The sequence below is a fragment of the Neomonachus schauinslandi genome, chromosome 16 (genome assembly GCF_002201575.2).
Source record: "Neomonachus schauinslandi chromosome 16, ASM220157v2, whole genome shotgun sequence".
Taxonomy (NCBI): domain Eukaryota; kingdom Metazoa; phylum Chordata; class Mammalia; order Carnivora; family Phocidae; genus Neomonachus; species Neomonachus schauinslandi.
Window position 1 is genome coordinate 21,751,996 of NC_058418.1, and position 8,404 is coordinate 21,760,399.

Genomic DNA, 8,404 nt, shown 5'->3' on the forward strand with positions numbered 1-8,404 from the left:
GATATGGAAGCTCTACAATTCATTTTATGAATTCAACATAAAATTAATATTAAAACTAGACATTAAATATACAAAAAATAGCACCTCATTCTCATTTACTGAATAAATCAAAATTTCTAAATAAAATGCTAGTAAAAGAAATCAAGGCTCTCTGCTCCTCCCTGTTGGATAGACACTTGCATCATCTTTGAGATATGATGGTGAAGGTTGGAGTGAATGGATTTGACTGTCATTGGGCACCTGGTTACCAAGGCTGCTTTTAATTCTGGCAAAATGGATATTGTTGCTAACAATGACCCCTTTGTTGATCTCAACTGCATGGTCTACAAGTTCCAGTATAATTCCACCCATGACAAGCTCAAAAGCACAGTTAAGACTGAGAATGGGAAGCTTATCAAGGAAAAGCCTATGTCCATCTTCCAGGGGTGAGATCCCAGTGCTGAATATGTTGTAGAGTCTACTGGTGTCTTCATTACTTTGGAAAAGGCTGGGGCTAACATGAAGGGCAGAGCCAGAAAGGTAATCATTTCTGCCCCTTCTGTTAATGCCCCCAAGTTTATGATGAGCATGAACCGTAAGTATGACAACTCCCTTAAGATTGTCATCAATGCCTCCTGAACTGCCAACAGTTTCCAACCCCCCTGCCCTGCCCTGACCAAGGTCATCCTTGACAACTTTGGCATTGTGGATGGACTCATGAGCACAGTCCATGCCATCACTGCCACCCAGAATACTGCAGATGGCTCCTCTGGGAAGCTGTGGCATAATGGCTGAGGGGCTACCTAGAATATCATTCCTGTTTCTCCTGGTGCTGCCAAGGCTGTGGACAAGGTCATCCCTGAGCTGAATGGGAAGCTATGGCATGGCCTTTCATGTCCCCACCTCCAATGTGTTGGTTAAGGATCTGACCTACCATCTAGAAAAAGCTGTCAAATATGACATCAAGAAGGTGGTGAACCAGGCATCAGAAGGACCCCTAAGGGCATCCTAGGCTACAATGGGACCGGGTTATCTCCTGCGACTTTTACAGTGACATCCACTCTTGCACCTTTGATGCGGGGACTTGTAATGCCCTCAATGACTGCTTTGTCAAGCTTATTTCCTGGTATGACAATTAATTTGACTGCAGAAACAGGACTTTATGAAAAATAAGTAAGTACAGGATCTATGAAAAAAGTCTAAATCAAGATCTAAGCAAATGGAAAGAACATATTCTTAATGGCATAACTTAGTTTCATCAAAAAAAATTTTTCCAAATTAGCATGCATTTAGGATCTCTATAGTGGTTTTTGTTTGATTGTATATTTACCTTGTTTTATTTAGGATAAAATGGGCATGAAATTTATATAGAATAAAAAATATCCAAGAGCCAAGAAAAGTATGAAAAAGAAGAATGGAGGTTGGCTTTAGAAGCAAGAACCCACTATAAAATCACTGTAGTTAGATTTATATGGCATTGGCATGGGAACAGACATGTTAGTGGAACAAAATAGACTATCAAGAACTAGATCTTAGGGTATATGAGAATTTAATATAAGAAAAGCAGAAATCAATTCAGTGGTGAAAAGAATGGGTTGTTTAATAAACGGTGCTGGCAAAACCTACTCTCCCTCTGGAAGAAAACAGAGTTGAATCCCGGCTCTCATTATGCATGAAAACAAATTCTAGGGAGATTAAAGATGCATGTAAGACAAATTTTAAGAAAATCTCAAACTATATAATCTGAGGATGGAGAAGACCTTAATCATGACAGGATCTATATCAGAAAATAGAGGCCTGTTTGTATACAAAAACAAAATCTTTTTTTTTTTTAGATTTTATTTTTATTTATTTGACAGGGAGACAATGAGAGAGGAAACATAAGCATGGGGAGTGGGAGAGGGAGAAGCAGGCTTCCTGCTGAGCAGGGAGCCCAATGTGATGCAGGGCTGGATCCCAGGACCCTGGGATCATGACCTGAGCTGAAGGCAGATGCTTAAGGACTGAGCCACCCAGGCACCCCCCAAAATAGAATCTTGAATAACAAAAGATATTAGCCAAATCAAATGACAATAGATTTGTAAAAAAAACCCAAAAAGCAATGAAAATGAAAGAATTAGGCAATATCTATAGAGATTTTGTAAACTGACCAAAAAAAGGACAAAACTCCAGAAAAAAAGTAGGAAAAAGAAATGTATAAGCACATACAGAAAAAAAGTAAATCTGAGAGACTAATAAATGAGAAGGTATTAAATATCTTAGTTGTCAGATTAAGCACAATGGTAATGAGATATCACTTTACATCCATCAGGTGGGCAAAACTTTAAGGAGAAACATCCTTTGCTGTTGAATATGTGTGAGAAAGGGGTACTTACACATTGCTGGCAGAAACAGGAGATAGTTTTAATATATTTCTCCAGACTGCTTTCCAAAACCAAAAATACACATACCCATTCTTCTGAGACACTCCCCAAAGAAATAAAAACACAACTATTGAAAAATGAAGGTATAAGAATATTTGTTTGGGTGAATTTATAGTGGGCCCAAACTAGAAACAAAATGACAATGACAAAAAAAACAATAAAAGAATGTATAAAAGTTTTTTAATGTGTTTTATGAGTGTGGAAAAAATGTGGACGAATACCAGGTTCTGTTAACATGAATTATCTGGGATTGAGGTGGATATGGGGAGAAAAAGTCTGGGAGAGGTGGGGGTGGGGGGGTGCACAGAAACAAGTTAACAAGGAAAAAGCAAGATAATACTACTAGCTGCTTGCCCAGCATGAATGATAGCCCATTTTGCAAAATTATATATGTGCACCCACATACATATGTATATATATGTATACATATATACATATATGAATATATGTGTATACGCATCTGTGTATATGCAAAAAGAGATTGAGGAAAAATGAGTTTATACAAATATCTGCAGACATATAAGGATGTCTGTGACATATTGCTAAGTGAAAAAAAAATTATGAAGTAAAATGTATAATATGGCTCCCTTTGGTAAAAACAAAAACATCCTCTATATGTATATTGTTGCTTTGATATGTTTGCATGAGTAAAGAGGAAGGTATAGATAAGCACTTCCATGCTGTTACAAGGGGTCATAAGTGTAGAGTTGAGGGGAGCATGATGATTAGGTTTTTTCTTTACAGTTTTTAGTATTATTTTACCTGCTAAAACAAACCTGTTTTGCTTTGTAATTTGAAAAACTTGAAATTATACTGTCCTGACTCTCTGGGCAGACATTTTTCCTGACTTATTACCTCACTTGGAATATCAGTTGGTCCCTTCTATTAATTAATATTAGACATTGATTAATATTTGTTAGTTGTCAATTTTTTGCCTACTAGCCATTAGACATAAACTTATACACAAAAGCCATATAAAAGTACAGTTCTGGATATATGGGTAGAGTAATTTTTGAACTTAGTAACTTTTCTAGGAAGATTAAAAACAATAGATTTACCACTTATTTATTTGCATCACTCATTTGCAGGTCCATCCTAAATCATAGATTGCTTTAGTTTATTCAAATATGAAGGGAAGAAGGATGGAGGTTCATTGCAGAAAAGTCATTTGCATTTTGCCATATAATTATATATTATTATCTAGACCAGAACTGTCTAATAGAACTTTCTGCAATGAAGGAAATGTTCTATAATCTGTACTGTGCTGTCCAATACTGAAGCCACTAGCCACATGTGATTATTCAGCACTTGAAATGTGACTAGTGTATCTGAAGAATTGAATTTCAAATTTTATTTTAGTTTTGATTTAAATAGCCACATGTGGACAGTGCAGATCTAGAACCACTTTCCTCATTAAAAACAAAACAAATGTCAAACCTGTTGATTGAAATAGCAAATTTGCCTCTTTTGTCTAATAACTAGTGTGTAGGTAATATTTTCTGTGTATAATGCTGTAACACCTTTTTAAAAACATTATGATGATGATCCCTAAATTTTAATAAAATATTTTAAACACAAAAATGTGAATAAACCCTCATGAACCCACCATTCAGATTTAACAAATGCTAGCATTTCATTAAATTTTGCTTCAGATTTTTAAAAATAAAATATTACATATCTAGTGGAAGCCCCCTTCACAATTATTCCCTTTCCCTCCCTTCTCCACATCCTGTCCATGTAAGGATATATATATTAGGCATGTATCCTTCCTGTCCATTGATCTCAGATATTCACCTCATGCTTTCAAGGTGGACAAAAAACAAGTGTCTTCATCAGAGTGTAACATTCTCTCTAAGTTATGTGTGTATCTGTTTGTGTTGTCTCTGCATGTTTGCCAAGAAATAATCCAAGAAAGATTGGAGCAATTTCAGAGCCATAGAGAGAAGCTGAGCAACCTGGATGAGGGGTTATCTACCCCAGAAAGTGAGAGTGGATGATGTTAAATAAGAATCATACAGCTTGATAGCAAAAAAGCAAATAATCCAATTTTAAAATGGGCAAACGACCTGAATAGATATTTTCCCAAAGAAGACAAACAAATGGCCAATAGATGTATGAAAAGGTGCTCAACATCACTCATTATCAGAGAGATGGGAATCAAACCACAATAAGATATCATTTCACACCTGTTAGGATATCTGTTATTGAAAAGATAAGAGATAGCAAGTGATGGCAAGGATGTGGAAAATAGGAAATCCTTATATCTGTTTGTGGAAATGTAAATTGGTACAGCTGTTATGGAAAACAGTATGGTAGTTCCTCAAAGTTCCTAAAAATTTTAGTTCCTAAAAATTGAACTACATATTATCCAACAATCCCACTCCTGGTTATGTATCTGAAGGAACTGAAATCAGTATCTTAAAGAGATATCTGCACTTTCATGTTTATTGCAACATTATTCACAATAGCTAAGATATGGAAACAACCTAAGTGTTCATCGACAGGTGAATGGATAAATAAAATGTGGTATATATATGTGATGGAATATTATTCAGCCATAGAAAAGAATATCCTGCCATCTGTGTCAACACGAATGAATCTGGAGTGCATTATGCTAAGTAAAATAAGCCAGATAGAAAAAGACAACAAATACCGTATGGTATTACTTATATGTGGAATCTTAAAAAAAAAAAAAAAAGCCAATTTCATAGAGAAATAGAGAGTAGAACAGTGGTTACCTGATACTGGGGTAAGGAGGAAATGGGGTGATGTAGGCTGAAGTGTACAAATTTTCAGTTATAAGAACAAGTTCTGAGAATCTTATGCACAGCACAGTGACTGTAGTTAATAAGATATTGTATACTTAAAATTTACTGGGAATAGATCTTAATCACTCTCACCACACAAAAGAGCTAACTATGTTAACTATGTGAGGTGATGGATGTGTTAATTATCTTGATCTTAGTAATAATTTGGCAATGTATATGTATATCAAATCATCATGTTGTATGCCTTAAATATATACAATTATATTTATCAATTACTCCTCAATAAGGCTTAAAAAAAGAATTATTAGGGAAGATTTAAGTTCAGTGGATTTTATAAGAATGGACATTTGCCAATAGGTAGGAAAGGTATTTTCCTAAAGTTAGCAATTGAGGAGCATCACCATGAGGTTTTCTCTATATTTTTCATGAAGGGATTTGCCTAGGGAAGTGGTTCTCAAATTTGTGCTCATTAGAATCATCTGGGAGCTTCAAAAACCACTGATTCCCAACCCACTCCCAGAGATTATGACTTGATTGGTTTCAGGTTCTCCTGTGAGTCAGCATTTTTAAATGATCTCTGGGCGATTCCAATATGCAACCACAACTGAGAACTATAGCCCCAGACCAATCTTTCAAACTTGGTAGCCACTAGAATCACCTGCTGAGCTTTAAAAACTGCCTGGGCTTACCTCCAGGCATTAATGGTTTTTAAACTGATTTAAATGGTATGGAAGCCACCAAGAGAGGGAGAGGTAGAGGAAATTCAAATAAATAAAACCAGAAATGAAAGAGGAAACATTCCATCTGACACTATAGAACTACAAAGGATCATAAGAGACTACTATGAACAACTGAAGGCAACAAATTGGACAACCTAGAAGAAATGGATAAATTCCTAGAAACATACGACCTACCTACCAAGTCTGAATTATAATGAAATATAAAATCTGAACAGAAAAATTACTACTAAGGAATTAGTAATTAAGTACCTCCCAACAAACAAAAGCCCAGGATCAGATGGCTTCATTGGTGAGTTCTATCAAACATTCAAAAAAAAAAAAAATAGTACCAATCTTTCTCAAACTCTTCCAAAAATTAGAAGAGGAGGGAACTCTTCCAAACTCATTTTATGAGGCCAGCGTTACCCTCCTACCAAAACCAGACAAGGATGCCACAAGAAAAGAAAATATTCCTGATAAATATAGATGCAAAAATTCTCAACAAAATATTAACAAGCCAAATTCAACAATACATTAAAAGGATAATACACCATGATCAAGTGGGATTTATTTCAGGGATGCAAAGATGTTCCAACATTCACAAAGCAGTCAACATGATACACCACATTAACAAAATGAAAGATAAAAATCATGATTTATCTCAATAGATGCAGAAAAAGCATTTGACAAAATTCAATATCCATCTATGATAAAAATTGTCAACAAAGTGGGTATAGAGGAAATGTACCTTGATGTATTTAAGACCATATACGGCAAGCCTACAACTAACATCATACTCAATAGTTAAAAGCTGAAAGCCTTTTCTCAAAGATCTGATCTGGAACAAGACAAGGATGTCCATTCTTGCCACTTCTATTCAATGTTGAAAGTATTTGGAAGTCCCAGCCAGAGCAATTGGTCAAGAAAAAGAAATAAAAGGCATCCAAGTTAGAAAGAAAGTAAAACTGTCACTATTTGCAGATGACATGCTATTATTTATAGAAAAGCCCAAAGATTCCATCAAAAAACTCTTAGAACTAATAAAGTCAGTAAAGTTACAGGATATAAAATTAATGTACAAAAGTCTGTTGTGTTTCTATACACTAATAACAAACTATCAGGGAAGAAAACAATTCCATTTACTATGCATCAAAAAGAATAAAATACCCAGAAATAAATGTAACCAGTGAGGTGAAAAACCTATATAGCAAACTATGAGACATTAATGAAAGAAAGTAAAGAAGACACAAATGGAAAGATATTCCATGTTCATGGGTTAGAAGAATCAATATTGTTAAAATGTCCATACTACCCAAAGCAATATACAGATTCAGTGAAATCCCTATTGGATTTCCAATGACATTTTACACAGAACTAGTATAAATAAATAATTCTAAAATTTGTATGGTACCACAAAAAGATATCCAATATCACAGCAATCTCGAGACAGAACAAAGTTGGTGCTATCATGCTCCCTGATTTCAAACTAAATTACAAAGCTATAGTAGTTAAAATACTATGGTATTGGCATAAAAGTAGACATATAAATCAATGGAAGTGAAAAGAGATTTCAGAAATAAACCCATGCATATATGGTCAATTAATTTATGACAAAGGAGCCAAGAATATACAATGGGGAAAGGACAGTCTCTTTTAATAAATGGTATTGGGGAAACTGAACAGCCATATGCAAAAAAAATGAAACTCGATCAATATCTTACACCATACACAGAAATGAACTCAGACTGGATTAAAGACCAAAGCAATCTACACATTCAAAGCAATCCCTATCAAAATACCATCAGCATATTTCATAGAGCTGGAACAAACAATCCTCAAATTTGTATGGAACCAGAAAAGACCCTGAATAGCCAAAGGAATGTTGAAGAAGAAAACCAAAGCTGGAGGCATCACAATTCCTGACTTCAAGCTGTATTACAAAGCTGTAATCATCAAGACAGTATGGTACTGGCCCAAAAACAGACACATAGATCAATGGAACAGCATAGAGAACCCTGAAGTGGAGCCTCAACTCTATGGTCAACTAATCTTTGACAAATCAGGAAAGAATATCCAATGGGGGAAAAAAAAGGCAGTCTCTTCAACAAATGGTGTTGGAAAAACTGGACAGCCACATGCAGAAGAATGAAACTGGACCACTTTCTTATACACAAAAATAAACTCAAAATGGATGAAAGACCTCAATGTGAGACAGGAACCCATCAAAATCCTAGAGGAAAACACAGGCAGCAACCTCTGTGACCTTGGCTGCAGCAAGTTCTTGCTAGATACATCTCCAAAGCCAAAGGAAACAAAGGCAAAAATGAACTATTGGGACTTCATCAAGATAAAAAGCTTTTGCAAAGCAAAGGAAACAGTCGACAAAACCAAAAGGCAACCTACAGAATGGAAGAAGATATTTGCAAATGTCTTATCAGATACAGGGCTAGTATCTAACATCTATAAAGAACTTATCAAACTCAACACTCAAAAAACAAAATCCAGTAAAGGAATG

At 35.2% G+C, this 8,404-nt stretch overlaps 1 pseudogene; it reads left to right on the forward strand.

Moving 5' to 3' along the window:
* The first annotated feature begins 197 nt into the window (after nt 1-197).
* LOC110590305 lies at nt 198-1,118 on the forward strand (annotated as a pseudogene).
* Nucleotides 1,119-8,404: the final 7,286 nt, after the last annotated feature.